Source organism: Orcinus orca, chromosome 8 (assembly GCF_937001465.1).
Source record: "Orcinus orca chromosome 8, mOrcOrc1.1, whole genome shotgun sequence".
Taxonomy (NCBI): Eukaryota; Metazoa; Chordata; class Mammalia; order Artiodactyla; family Delphinidae; genus Orcinus; species Orcinus orca.
Window position 1 is genome coordinate 60,073,897 of NC_064566.1, and position 14,482 is coordinate 60,088,378.

At 38.3% G+C, this 14,482-nt stretch overlaps 1 long non-coding RNA gene across 1 annotated transcript; it reads left to right on the forward strand.

The window, feature by feature from the left end:
* Positions 1-130: 130 nt before the first annotated feature.
* On the forward strand, positions 131-13,864 carry LOC125965246 (uncharacterized). Its single transcript, XR_007478908.1, has 2 exons — positions 131-231; positions 1,177-13,864. It is a non-coding gene; the product is annotated as an uncharacterized LOC125965246 (long non-coding RNA).
* Positions 13,865-14,482: the final 618 nt, after the last annotated feature.

Consider the following 14,482-nt stretch of genomic DNA (forward strand, 5'->3'; position numbering starts at 1 on the left):
ATGCTCAGGTGCGGTGCATTCTGGGAATTGTAGTCCCCTCAAGGGCTGGCGGGGACACCGAGGCTGTTGCCGGAACTACAATGCCCAAAATGCGCCAAGGTCGGACGCGCCCAGAGCGGGCAAAGGGAGCGAAGGGGACTCGGCCGCCATGTTAGGAGTGCTAGGACGTTTCTGCGGAGCTGGCTGAGGTTTTAGGGAACGCGGGAGCCGAGTGGTGGTGCAGAGGGGACGGTGAGGAGGAGGACAACCCGGTCGGAGAGCCTGGGTTCCAAACCTGGGCACCGGCGGATGGAGGCGGCATCTGGGGACTGAGTAGGACGCGTCTGGCTGGTGGCGGCATGAGAGACCGAGTGGGCCTTGACCTCACGGTCTTGCAGGGGTTGCGGAGGCCCTCTACTCCTCTTGCTCCATTTTATAACTAAGGGATTGAGGGAGTCAGTTTACTCCTGGTGCCAGAGCATCATTGAGACCCGCTAACAGGATAGTCGGGGGGGTTGTGAATTTGGGGGAGTGCGGAGACCCCGGGTGGCGATTCTGTCGCCTTTGGTCGGAGAAGCTTTCACCTAACGGAGTTGGGCTCTCCCTCCCAAATTTATTTTTATCTTCTTGTCATTCATTTTTCAACCATCCTTACCCTTTCCCAGGGTGTCGTACCCTCATTGGTTTTTCATACAGCAATGATTTGCAAAAGGTTCCAAAGAAATCGATGTTGGAAGGGAGCTAAGGTGGAAGGGAACGGTGTTTTGGCCCCGAAATAAAGAAAAGACAGGAAGAGTCCTGCAGGAGTAACACACCCGGTTTAAAACGACATCTTCATACCTGCCAACGAAAGCAGGGAGATGTTGAAAGGGAATATTGATGATAGACCGATTGGCGGCTGGCTATTGGTTCCGGAGTAACTGGGATTCTTGAATAAACCTAGAGCGTTATGCTAAAAATACTGCGGAGACGGGATCTTCAGTAGCATGGATCACGGACTTACTTAAAAAATACATTTAGTGTTTAATTTGTGGAACTCCATATATACGATCACTTTAGGAACTAATTTTCTGTTGAACTAGGTAGCTGAAACCGAAGTCATTGGTCTTTAAGTTGTTTTGCCCAGTATTTCAAATGGACTGTGTTTTTTTCCCGATTGTGTTACTAAAACAATGCTGTGTGTTTGTTCTTTTTCAGAGTCTGTCTACACTATGAAAAGATGGGAAATTTCTTTCTTCCTGAGGGTGTCCGAAGGGCTAAAAATGCCGATATATTTGTGCTGTTTTTCTCCTTTCCTTTTGTGTATTATCCTGAAAAACAAAATTAACTGACACTTTGGGTCATTAGGGGTATGCACTTCACTTGTTAGGAGTTAAAATTATAGCTGATAAATGGATTATCGTATCAAGGAAAGACTAGGCAGAGTGATTATAAACGACAAAAGCATCGTCCAAAAACATGTCTCAAATGTATGCAGATGATAACTACAAAAACAGTTTTATAAAGAATCATCTTATATATGTCATGTTTCTGGGAACAAGGCAGATGAGTGGCTTTGTTTCATTTTTAAACAAAGGTAGTATGTATTGGCCTCACTTATCCATGGATACAACAATGGGAAGAGCTTATGAAATTATTTGTTATTCAGAAATACCTTCTTTGCAAATAATGTTGGTAAGTATAGGAAAAGGTACAGAATGTTTACTATTTTCTTTCTGATCATCAGTATAACTATAGACGTGTTTTAAGCATAATAGAGATGAAATAGACTGAACAGGTTTACATTTAGGCTTAGTTTCAAACTCTTACAAATTATTCTTAGGGCTTGGTGATTCAGGGGTGGTATTGTGTCTTATATGAACTTATGTTGTTCATTTTATAATACTTCTTTATGTAAGCAATAACCTCAATTTGAGTTACTATGGAAGACAAATGGCGGGGGGTTGGGGGGAGGGACCCAGCAGATTTCACAGAAATACTGTATGTGAGAAATGAGACCTGTATAATGTAGTGATTTCTATAATTTGTCATGTGATTGGATAGTTAGAAATTTTTCCAGCCTTATATCCAATGGACATCTAACCATAAAGAAATGAAACAAGTCTAGTTACTATCTCAAAAAACAACTCCATGACCCTTAACTTTTAGAAAAAAAAATTATGTATTCTGTGTAGAAATTTCATTTAAAAAATTAGTATTAGAGGAATTGATGATGCCAGCTTCTGAAAGAATAACCTCAGTGTCCCAGAGGAAAAACTGGGTTAGAAAGCTGAAAAGTGGAATTAGGAATGCCTTAAGTAAATAAAGAAATCTACCTTCTTTTTCTCTCAAAAGGGAATTAGGACATTGATTTGTATTATAATTATAGGTAGTTCATTAAAATGTATTGAGTTAGTTGCTATTATATCAAGGGTTTTTTCAACAGGGTCAAGTGTCTGGAACACCTGTAGAACTCTAGAAGTGTGTAGCTTTTGCCCACCATTCATCCAGCTGAATTATTGTCCAGGGTTGTAACCAGCTGTTGTGTATTTTTAAAACACTAGAGGTGAGTGCACAGGGGTGGGGTAGAGCAGCCTTCCACATCCCATATTTATGGTTTTTTGTGGTGTGTCACACAAGTAATAACAAAGTTTTGGCAAGGATTTTAGGTTTATTACTAAATATATTCATAAATGAATTTTGAAGATGTGTAGATGACCTAGGGATCAATTTATGCATGGTGTGGAGGAGGGGACATCAATTTTAGCTTTAAGAATACCACAATATCCTGACTTCCTGGATATTTCTTTTTTTTTTTTTTTTTTTTTTTTTTTGCTGTATGCGGGCCTCTCACTGTTGTGGCCTCTCCCGTTGCGGAGCACAGGCTCCGGACGCGCAGGCTCAGCGGCAATGGCTCACGGGCCCAGCCGCTCCGCGGCATGTGGGATCTTCCTGGACCGGGGCACGAACCCGCATCCCCTGCATCGGCAGGCGGACTCTCAACCACTGCGCCACCAGGGAAGCCCTGGATATTTCTTAGAGTGCGGGTTTAGTCTAATACGAAGAAAGTCTGATCATAAGAGACAACCAGTAAGAGCTCAAAGCTATGACAGAATTATGGTAAAGTTACTCAGATATTTAAAAGAAACTGAAGTATCTAGACAGAGGCAAAAAGATATTAGAATTTTCTGAAAATAATTTTTCTTTAACTCCTTGCCCTAAATCCTAATTTTTTTAAGTTATTGATGTTATTGTAGTATTCTTGGTATTTGGGTACATGATATATAAGGTATCTTTTTTTTAGCTCAAAATTCTTTGACTCATTACTACATTTGTGATCTTTTCATTCAAAGTCATGTAACATTCTTTCATTCATATCTGCTAAAGGATAAAGACAAGACAAAGAGAACAAGCATATGAAAATTTTAAAGCAGCCCCAAGAGTCAAACTCAATAAGTCTTCCTTCAGAGGAGGGAGGTCCTCTTGGAGATGGTATATGAAGACTGACTTTAGTGTGTTGGACAGTAATATTAGTGGCCTTTCTGGACTCCTGTTGCTTCAGTTTTAAATCTATCTTGAATAGCTTGCTAATTTTTTACAGAAATTCGTAACATTCTAAGCGTCAGTGGTAATAGCAGCCTCATGGGGGTGATGGTTAGGATTAAACAAAGTTATGTAAAGCATGTAGCAGAGGACTTTGGAACATGTAAGTTTCTTGTGGATTTTTTAAATTTTTAAAAAGTAGTCTCAAAGTACTTAGGACCCAAGGACAGGGATTACCTCAGCTGAACTCTTAGCAATTTGTTGATGAGTCAAACTTGTATGACCAAATTGTTAGGAAAATACAGTTCCAGTTTTTCCTTTGATAAAGTGATGATATAGGGCAACAGTTTTTTTCAGCCCATACCACGTAAGGAATGTAAAATTCTTTGTTATTGAGATCGTGTTAGTGCCTGGGGTGGCTGAAGTCAAAAAAATTACGATAAAATTTTGTGTTCTTGTATCGTTTGAAAAATCCCGACAGTTGATTATGAAAATTAGGCCCTGTCTTTACTGAGGATCAGTGTAGTTAATTCTGTAAAAGATGATGTCCTAAATTATGAAAAATGTTAGAATTGTTTCATGCCTTCAGAGTTCTAAAATGCTTTTATATTTTAAGATATGAAATTTGAGAGAACAGCCGTCAGTTATGTTGTCCACCTGTCTGTGTCTCTTCCAAAATAGAATCAATTTTCTTAGCATTCTCAGAAATGAAATGCCGGCAACCCAAAGGTGATGTAAACCCAGCAGTTACAGTAAGAATTATTTTAAGCTGATCACAGAATTGAGACAAGCTAACTTAAGGGGGAAAATGAAAAACATTTTACCAACAATTATCTTTATATTATAATTATAGCTTTATATTGAGTTAAATGTTTTCAACAGCGTGTATTTTTAAAGTAGACACAGATGAGCCTGTCATACAGGGTTCAGCAGTTGTAGTTTCTCCAGGGAAGATCTTTAACTCATTCAGCAAACTTTAATGTTTCATATTTTAAGCATTTTACTTTAACAACATTCAGAAAACTAAAACGTATGTTTTCTAGTCTTGTTTAGTTGACCCACTGTTGTGTTTGTAACAAGTTGGCATAATTTTACCTGCTGGGTTTAATATGCCACAAAAGGTATATGTAGTAAATATAAATATCGCAATGTCAGGATGCAAAATCAAGATGCTCATAGCTAATGATTAACCAGAAAAGTGAGCCCTCTATCCTATGATTTTTTATTTCTCAGTTTTTAATAGGTTTGGATAATTAAAGTGGCACTAGAAAAACATTTCTTTGCAAGAATATGGACTTAATCCAATATAAATATGTTCATGAATATAGCCACTTAAGGAAAGTGCAGAGATATACAATTGTAAGCAATTAATGTACAGTAAGTTGGTACATATTCATAATTCTTAATTTGATATGGACTGTTTGATGGTGATGTATGTTATTGAACTTGCTGTAAAGGTTAGTCCTCAGTGAGTTCTGTCTTAAAACATTTTAGGAAATGTTCGTCAGAGTCACCCTCTTTACACCTAAGTCATGATTTGATGAATTTGGCACATAGGTGCTTGTAAATGGAACAGCTTGGAGACTTTTGAGCTACTCCACCACCATAAGATAAAGTTCAGTAACCATAACCCTTAGCATAACCTAAATGATAATATTTTTTCACCTTTGAGCCAAAATAAAACTCAGCTTTCCTCCTTCTTTACCCTGCACCACCAGACTTTTAGTCATTAATGTAGTATTAAGTGGGATCTTTCATAGTTTCTTGGCAGTTGTCCCCATTGAACTGGACAGCATTTATGCTATTGGCTCGGTGTTAGCATATGTAGAGCCATTTTCTTGTGAATGTTTCATAATATCTTATATACAAGACAAAAATTATAGAAAAACTTATTTTTTAAACATGCTGAAATAAAGCAGTTGCCTAAGTGGTGATGTACAAAAGTATACAATTGCAAATAACGTTAACATAGTAGAGTACTTCATTACAATTGCTAAGCTGCAACTAAACATCTTACATAAGTGATATAAATGACCTTTACCAGTCCTATACTATTTCAGTGAAATACTTTCCTAATAATAGGATGGTACAGCATTTACTCTGTCCCAAAAATTGAGAATGCAGTGAAAATTGAGTGCTTTTTTGTTTGTTTTTTGTATTTCAAATCGGCAGATGTTTATTGAGCATCTACTATGTACAAGAAAGATACTTTTCTAATACTGCAATGGATTAAAACAAACAAATCTGAAATAACAGTTCCTTCCACCAAAAACTCCATCAAAAAACATAAGATACCTCTGAAGTAATCAACACAGTTCTATATGTGTTTGTAATACCCTTTGGGGAATTAAGCAACATTTACTAAACACCTAAGCATATCAGAGTGACCTGTTAGCAAGCATTCTAAACAGAACGATCTGAAATATTAAAGTAACAACGCAGAACTGACAAATATTAGTCTATTAACAAAGATTTGATGAATGAATAAAGAAATCCATACGAACTACTAAAAGGAAGGCTTCAAAGGTGCTTCAGAGGAGATGGATTTTCTTCTTGGCTAAATAAAACATGATAGAAATGCTGGTCCTTTTCTGGGGTTCGGCTTACTAAAAAGCCTATACTTGGAGTTTATGACGTTTTTCTTTGAGCTTGGGATATTAAAGTTGCAAAGGTTGGAGAGTTCTGACGTAAAGCCTGAGGACAGCTAGGTGGATTGGTTGAAATCTGGTCCCTGAGATGAAGGGACAGAAATGTGCTGTTCTGGGCCCAGCATGGGTAACACATCTGTAGGAAGAAAATTGGCCTGGAAGGCAAGAAACCTTGGTTGAAAAGTTGATTTTGATACTAACCTGCAGTCTCAGTTTTTTAAAGGTCATTTGAAATCTAAGTACATGAAGTACTGTTTTTGATGGTGAACTTTACATTTATTTATTTAACATTTGGCAAGCTCAATGGAAGAATCTCCATTTCAACCCTGCTTTGTTTACTCTTTGTATCTTTAATATTGGGTATTATGCCTCTTGAGTTTCAGTCCCATGACTATTCTGTTTTCAGTATTCATGTTTTTGTCTTTCTAAAATTGTTTGCTTCTTTGTTTCTTACTAGTCCTGAGATAATTTATGAGCAATTATTGTAGCATTTCATCTGGCAGTGTATTTGCCTAAGATGGGTTGCTGGATTTTCTTGTTTTCCGGATAAACTCTGCACTCTCGTCTTTCTCATTCTTGGAATCCATTTTGCATTCGTTGCAGTTCTGGGTTCTTGTATGGAAATTCTAATATTTATGGAGTACTGAGAGGAAGCCAGATTTCAGGAGTTTAAGGAGTGAGTGAAAGGAATGGGGAAAGAAGTAGGCACTGCATGTAGATAATTTTTAAGAAGTTTGGCTCCAGGGCTTCCCTGGTGGCGCAGTGGTTGAGAGTCCGCCTGCCGATGCAGGGGACACGGGTTTGTGCCCAGGTCCGGGAGGATCGCACATGCGGAGCGGCTGGGCCCGTAAGCCATGGCCACTGAGCCTGCGCGTCCGGAGCCTGTGCTCTGCAACAGGAGAGGCCACAACGGTGAGAGGCCCGCGTATCGGGGGGGGAAAAAAAAAGAAGTTTGGCTCCAAAAGAGGTAAGAAATAAGAGTTTACAGAGGGCATGTGGGATTGAAAGAGGGTTTATATTTAAATCTTCCTACTTCGGGGTCAAAATCACATCTACTTCACGCGGTCTGATCATTTCCCAAAGGAATCAGGAGTTAAAATTCTACCTTGCCCTGAAATCGGGCCAGGAGGAGAGGAGGAAGAGCTCTGAAGTATTTTTGTGATTTTTTTTTTTTTTGTACATAATACTCAGCTTTTCATTTGATTTGATTATTTTTCCTTTCCAGTTTTCAGGTCTTTTCATTTAACCTAACTTGTACTCCAAGAATAGTGGTTTTTATCACAGTTCCAAAAAAAGCATAGCAATGACCATGAGCCTCAGCTTCTTTTGAAAAATGCCTTGTTCTAAAAGGTGGTGTCTGCCCTTTATACCTATATCATTAATTCTTCCTAGCCAGACTGACTGGGATGATCTTCACAACCACTTTTAGAAAAAATGGTGCTCAGTTGAACCAGGAGGTTAGACTTGAACAAGACATGTCTGTTTCTTGTCCAGCTAAGATTTTAACAATGTACATTTACCTAAAGGAGGAGAAATCTGAGATAGTCAAATTTTTTAGATTACTTAAATGAGGAGGGTATAATTGTCACAAGGAGAGAAAAGCAACTAACACCTTAGGGCAACCAGGCCCTCCACAAAAGTGGAAAATACAATTCTGACTGATATGAACTAAATTTTCCATAACCTGTACTCACTCTCATCCCATTACCCAGTAACGTAAATGAGCTGCTGTTTCTCTCTGGGATTTTAACTGGCAGAATAAATGGAAAGATGTCAGCAAAAGAAGGAAGCAGGTAAGACAGATAAGATTTTGTATAATCAAAAAATATATCAAAGGTGTTGGTTATTACTAGATCTTGGCACAGTAACCCAGGTTTCATTGCTTTCCATGAGATGTACCAGAAGAAATAACCTGAGGTATTTCCATGAAAAGAGAAACTTACGGCTACCCGTGAATTGCTCTGCTATAAGTTACATTTTGGATTGCAGTGCATAGTGCAAGCCTCCATACATCCAGCAAGATGCCCCATTTTAGGCTAAAACTTGACTGTCCAGACTAATAACCTATTTCTAACAAATTTAAGACTATCTCATAGTCTCCCACCTCTTCAACCATCTGGAGAGAGGAAAAGATAAAACAGTGTTACTTGAGTAATTGTCATGGGCCCAAAGTTGTACCCAGATTCAGAAAGTTATTGGACACCCCTGTTTACTGCTGAGTTGTTTATTTAAGGTGTTACTTATTTAATTGTTAATTATTAATACCTGCTCAGTGGTCTGATGAAGATAAACTTCAAATAGGCTGTTAATTTACATACCTGAACCCATTCTGCCTTTCAGTAATCTGAGTAGAAACTTAAAAGTTATGTGTAACACATCGTAGCTTGAGAGAACCCTAAATTTCTAGAATATATCTTGATACTGTGTAAAGTTTACTTAAAATGCACTTAACAGTTCAAATAACTGGAAAGTAATTCCTCTGATAACACTGGCAAGGACATGCTATTAAAATATTTTTGTGCTAGTTGAAGTCAAAATAGACCTACAGCCTATCTGTCACATTGTATGTGTTTATATTATGCATTATGATGGTTAAATCCACTTAAGATCACCATAGGATCATGAGAAGTTAATTTAGTAGTTGAGAGTATGAGCGTTAGCAATGGAAAGACCTGGGTTTGAATCTCAGTACTTATGTGATTTGGGGTATATTCATCAGTCTGAGACTTTGGATCCTATAAAAATAGTATTTGTCAGCTTCATTGAGTTTTCCAAAGAATTAAGAAAATAATATGAAATTTAATAAGCTCTCAAAAGGCAGTATAGTGTAGTGGCTTAGAGCATTGTCTCAGAGCCAGTCAGCCTGGGTTGAAGTCACACTTCTGCCCATTGTGTTGACCTTGAGCAAGTTATTTAACTCTGCTTCAGCTTCCATCTGTGCAGTGGGAATAGTACCTCCCTCATTGGCTTGCTGTGAGAATTGAATGCATATATAAAGCGGTGTCGCCTGTGAGATCACTTTTGAGGCAAAAACTAGTTTTTTGCAAATCTACTCACCATGTATTAGGATTCACTGAAAGTACATATATCCTTCAAAGTTAAACCATTTTTAATCATGAAGAGTATGATTCTCTCTGCTTTAGATGTTATAAGTTAATGCCCCATCAGTTTTAACAGTTTATCAAATACCTAGCTTAGTAAATGATACCTTATACGCTATATATTTTATGCATAACATATGATATTCGTACCATAATTTATAATTAACAGGGATTCTATCACAGTTTAAAGATTGAGAAGATAAGGAAAGTATTGTCTAAAATAAAACCATTTTCAGGGTTTGGTCTGCAGATACCTGAAGTGAGTTCAATCTTTATGGTTCACTTTAAGAATGTTAGGTCTGTAAGACATTCCAAAGGCATAGCTTGAAAGAACTGCCTTTGAGTCAGGCCTGGGTTCTGGATTTCTGGTCTAATAAGCTAGGAAGTAAGGTATCAGCTTAGGCAAATTAACTTTTTTTTTTTTTTTTTCCTTGCGGTACGCGGGCCTCTCACTGTTGTGGCCTCTCCCGTTTCGGAGCACAGGCTCCGGACGCGCAGGCTCTGGACACGCAGGCTGAGCGGCCATGGCTCACAGGCCCAGCCGCTCCGCGGCATGTGGGATCTTCGCGGACTGGGGCACAAACCCGTGTCCCCTGCATCGGCAGGCGGACTCCCAACCACTGCGCCACCAGGGAAGCCCGCAAATTAACTTTTGAATCTGTTTCCTTATCTTTAAAAATACAGTAACATTTAACATAGAACACCAGATACATAGGGTTTTTTGGTTTTTTGGCCACGTACCACATGGCATGTAGGATCTTAGTTCCCTGACCAGGGATCAAACCCACACCCCCTGCAGTGGAAGCACAGAGTCTTAATCACTACACCACTAGGAAGTCCCTGGGGACCTGTATTTTTAAGGCACTCACCATGTGATTTCCTCTTCACCTACTTTTACTTGAAAGCACCGTGGTAAATTAACTTGCCAAAGTCAGGCCTCAGTACATAGGCCCCCTCTCATTTTTGTGTTCCTAACTACTTTCCATTGTGCTCACTATTTCTTATTGCTGCAATTCCAAGACACAGTTGCCAAAACTTTTTAAATGTTTCTTTGTAGGTATGTTCAATGAAGAATGTAATCCACCCACATCAAGTATTGCTTAATTCAGGTGTATAAAGTTTATTTTAGGGAAATGAACAAATTATATGATCCATGTCTTCATCTAAAGCATTTGATTAAAAAATTTTGAATAAGAAGCAGCCCTACGGTATCCTATTATAGACATCCAGAGTGTCAGTATTTGGGGATAGGGGGTACTGGTTCAACCAGTTCTAAATCCATTTATTTCGTTCTGTACATACGTATTGATTAGTTACCAAGTTAGAGTCTGTGGAGGTACAAAGATTACTATGACCCTTTAGACCATTAGACTCAACCTTTTACTGTCATGTACCCCTTGGTCAATCTAGTGAAGTCTATGGATCACTTTTCAGAAAAGTTTAAAAAGCATAAAATACAGGGCTTCCCTGGTGGCGCAGTGGTTGAGAGTCCGGCTGCCGTTGCAGGGGACATGGGTTCGTGCCCCGGTCCGGGAAGATCCCACATGCCGCAGAGCGGCTAGGCCCATGAGCCATGGCCGCTGAGCCTGCGTGTCCGGAGCCTGTGCACCGCAACGGGAGAGGCCACAACAGTGAGAGGCCCGCGTACCGCAAAAAAAAAAAAAAAAAAAGGCATAAAATACAGTATATTGGATAATAAAGGGAGACAATGATATTGAAATAATTATCCAAAAAATTTAAATTTTGGACGTAGAAATATGTATGCTTTATAATTCATTAACAAGCAAGTTGTCTGCAGCAATCGTAATAGGAAAACATCAGAGTTCAGCTGTGACACGTTTACACCTAACACTACTGTGATCTGTTGCCTGCATTCAAATTTTATTAGAAGTTATTGAAAATAGAGATGTAATTTTTCCCCATCCAATTTCATGGACCCCTGAATTCTGACTATGAACCCCTGATTAAGAACCCTGGCTAAATTTTTTAATAATAGGAACTTTCTCTGTTTCACTGTTGTACCCAAGACCCAATTAAGATCTTTAGAGACCCAAGCACTGAAAAACTTGTGACGCTCTACCTCATATATTCAAAATCAAAATAGTTGCACCATAAAGTGGACTTAAGGAAGTTCTCAAATTTCTCATGTTGAGGACATAGATACTTTTAGAAGGTACTAAATTGTCTCCATTTGTTTCGTGGGGGCAGGCAGGGAAAGAGGCTGCTTTGCTGTTTTCTGAAAGTATCCAAGCTTGTCTATATCTGCTATACTTGGTACGTGGTTAAGAGCTCGATAACAGAATAAATGAATGAACCTTTACCATAAGGGGTTCACGATTTTAGAGAATATTAAATTCATCAAGGTATAACATGAAAAAATGGAATACCATGCTAGGGAGTACATGCTCTGCTCCATAAATGGACAGATTAGAGGTGTTTGTAACTAGTATCTCTTATAGATAGAATGAAAGAATAGGGCTGGTATCTTCAAGTGGTCGCACTGGAGTGTAAGCTCCCTGAGGGAAGGATTTTTGTCGTTTTTCACTGTATCTGATATATTCCAAAAACCTAGGAAAGTTCCTGGCACGCTCAACTAGTTTATCCTTACCTAATCAGCCTCAGATCTGTGGTACCTCTATTTCTCTAGACACTGCTCAAACATTTCAACATTAACCTACCTGCAACTATGGAAATTTTTAAAAAATACCTCTTCTTCCTTAGACATTCAATAAGTGAATCGAGGGTTATTGTTCTTCTCAGTAGCAAGCTAGTAAGTACTGCCATAAATATATGTTTAGCTACCACTTTCATTCAACAGTACTTCAGGGTAGAAATCACCTGCATTTTAAAATTAAGGGACAAATCAGCTGAGTGTCACCTGTTAACAAGTAGAGAGGAATTGAAAATAGAACCCAGGTTTGTTTGACATTTTTTAAGTCTACACAAGAACTGCTGCTAGTATCTTTTGCTTTTAGGTGAAACAAAAAAGGAAAAAGTAAATGTCCCAGACCTAAGTAGCTTCCATTTGGCCAAGACTACAAATGTAGTGTTTTCCCTTCATTTCCCAAAGAGGTGCAACAACCATGTGACACCAAGGCCTTTTGATGACAAAACAGAAGTTCCATAACTATTTAAATCACATTTTTTAAAGTCTCATTTGAATATACACATTTTTTAAACTTTAAATATAGATAAGCTGTAGTTTATGCTTCAGTAATCTCTGCTTTATTTTCACAATGTATTAGTACTTGATATTCCTTTCATATTTTCTATTCTGCCCTCCAAGAAAAACATTGCAAGGTTTCTGGGGTTTGTGTTGGTAATTTACAGCTAAAAGGATTTTTTAATGCCCATTCTCCTACCTATACCCACCAATATCAATGGGTACATTTTCATATAGCTTGTTTAGAAGGCAGTAAAGCAGCTTAGACAAAACATCATTGTTTAGACTAAGGAAATGTTCATGAAAGTGGAGTGATTTTCAAGCCCTTTTGATCCACATGGGGAGCACTAGACCAATATCTAAATTAATGCATGATACAGATACATATTTCAGTTCTGACTCAGCATTCATGTTGGTCAATCCAAAACTTGGAGAAGTTCAATAGAACTTCATTTTACATATGAAGAAATTGGGTACCTGGGAAGTAAAACCTGGCTTGGCCTGTGGTTACGTGAAACCATTTATAGGCTTTATCCATGCTGCTTAGTGTGAGCATTCATTCACTTCACTGCAGAAATACTGTTTGATCACAGCGTGCTGCCCCAGTCCCTGCTGGAGACATTCCATAATATGTGGTATATGGACCTATTGCCATTGTAAACTATAAGGAGTTCTGAATTCTGAATCACACCTGGTCCCAAGGGTTTACAATAAGGGATTGTTGACCTGTAGTTATTTTCTTTCCAGAATAGTCATCTAGGTGATTTGGTACTTAGAAGCATAAATACAGTGACAATATTCTACCTTCTAACCTCTCCCCTTTCAGCGCAAAGCTGCAACATGACTGGGTCATAAGCCAGTAAACTGCCTTTGACCGCCAGATGTTATTGTTAACAGTAGGTAATACACTCTTTTCTTCTGCCAGGCACATACGCAGTTAGGCATGCAGCAATTGTTTAATGGATAAATAAGTTGTTAAATTATAACACTTTGATGGATTGCTCAATCCTTTAAGTAATAGTTGACTTACATCACCTCTTATAACCTGATTCTTTTGTGACAGATGTTAGCTAGTGAAGTGGACTGTTACAGACAATGAAGGAAATAGAACATTGTTTATGAAACCCTAGATGGCCTGGACAGGAGACTAAATTGGAATCCTTAATTCCCAGTGCAGAGAGGGCCTTGATATTTAAGAATAAAAATATTAATAGCTGAGCTTTATGTCATGTGTTTAATGTCATGACCATAAAGCCATTACTGTGACACTTAAGTTTATCTTCTAAAGGAAGCCTGTGAAATGTTTCCAGAATGACTTGGTTTTTAGTGATATTATTGTTTTCCTTCGGGACCTGATTCTTTGTAGATTCCAAGATGATGCAGTTTCGTCAAAGGCTGTTCCATCCTCAGTTTCTTTAAAAATAAAAAATACTCTGCAATTAGGTAAAACATTTTTAGATGGACTACCGCCATCTGGTCTCTTTTCCTGTCACCCAGGTTTTTCATCAACCACAGCTCTATGAAAGGACATTGAAGGGTCTCCTGTTACATACAATATACTAATGCTCATTATAGAACATTAAAATAAGATGACAGCTTCCATTATCAGCCTACACAATAATCTTTCCCTACCTTCTGTCCTCTTATTTCCCACTTAGTTTGTGTACTACTAACTATATTGAGGTAACATGACCACTAAGTTTGAAGATTCTTTGAGACCAAGAGCTATACCGTATTTGTTTTCACATTTCCTTCTGTGCTTAAAACAGGACTTCTGTTTCTTCAGTAAATATTCATTGAGTATCCACTAGGTGTCAGATATTATACTAGGTAGATTCTGGGGACACCAAGGTAACTAAACAGGGAACATGCTATTCAGAGTCTAACAGTCTTGTGGAGGAGAAGTGGAAAAATAGATCTGTAAGTCAAAAAAGCTGCAGTGTAATATTATAGTGGAATAGATGATTTCCTGGTTTAAGAGTTCTAAAAAAATCATTTCCAAAAACATCTCCCCAGTAAGTCTGACTCAGTGACTAAATTTCCACCACTAGAATGTCATTATAAGACAT